Genomic DNA, 1,139 nt, shown 5'->3' on the forward strand with positions numbered 1-1,139 from the left:
TTCCTGCATTTTTTACATGTTTTTTTAGTCCTTAGTTGTTTTTTAGCTACTCCCTAAGTTCATCTTAAGGGGGGGTGTTAGAGTTATCTTTTATAAGCTAATAATTATTTATTTAATTATTAGTCTATTATACTCTATGCTTAAGCTAAACTTCAGAATCTTACAATTCTTTAGGGTTTTTCTCCTTTAGGGTTCCGAGTATCCTCTTATAAGGATTCTCTCTTTGTATTTGCATAACAACTAATTATTGAATTGCATTCTTGTTGCACAATCAATATGACTGCAGGTGATCTTTGGGAACTGTAGAGTTGATTTTTCCTCAACTCCAATAGGCATAAACTACCAATAATATTTAAATAACTAAAATTTACCTCATAGTTATCAGCTTTGAATGATTTTGAATTATAACAATACGATGCTTCAAATAATAATCAACAATTAATAGTTTTGTGAAATTTGAAATTAAAAATTGTACAACATCAAATTTTATTAAATATGTTGAGACATGGACCAGCTAGGACTCGAACCTAGGACCTTCCATATGCTATTGGAGTGCTCTACCACTGAGCTACTGGCCCCTCTTGGACCAGTCCATCATCGGTCCGAGTGTGGCTTATTTCCAACACCAACACCCCCCCTTAAGCCACACCTCTCGTGTGTTTGGGGCTCCTAGCCTGGACCTGGCTCTGATACCATGTTGAGACATGGACCAGCTAGGAATCGAACCTAGGACCTTCCATATGCTGCTAGAGTGCTCTACCACTGAGCTACTGGCCCCTCTTGGACCAGTCCATCGTCGGTTCGAGTGTCGCTTATTTCCAACACCAACAAAATACATCAAAACATCTCAATTTTGTATACCATATGTCTAACCATTGCTGCAATAAAGTGAAAAGTCATAAGCCTTTAAGAATATCACACTTGAAATTCTTTACGCCAATGTCTTTAAATTATTCATACCCTTCAAGATATAACCTAATAAAATGCTTCAACCCAAAGCATCACTAAATCTTACAATGTCATAATCTTTCCCTTCCAAGTAAAGAATGAGAGAAGAATACATATATGAGTTTAAAGAACACTTGGAAGCACTGCATTGGTAGGTAATAGTTTATTACTTATAGAGAAGAAACTGCAAC

At 36.1% G+C, this 1,139-nt stretch overlaps 1 non-coding gene across 1 annotated transcript; it reads right to left on the bottom strand.

Annotated features, from left to right (window-relative positions):
- Positions 1 to 506: 506 nt before the first annotated feature.
- Positions 507 to 578, bottom strand: TRNAA-AGC (transfer RNA alanine (anticodon AGC)). Its single transcript has one exon. It is a non-coding gene; the product is annotated as a tRNA-Ala (tRNA).
- Positions 579 to 1,139: the final 561 nt, after the last annotated feature.

Source organism: Cryptomeria japonica, chromosome 5 (genome assembly GCF_030272615.1).
Source record: "Cryptomeria japonica chromosome 5, Sugi_1.0, whole genome shotgun sequence".
Lineage (NCBI taxonomy): Eukaryota > Viridiplantae > Streptophyta > Pinopsida > Cupressales > Cupressaceae > Cryptomeria > Cryptomeria japonica.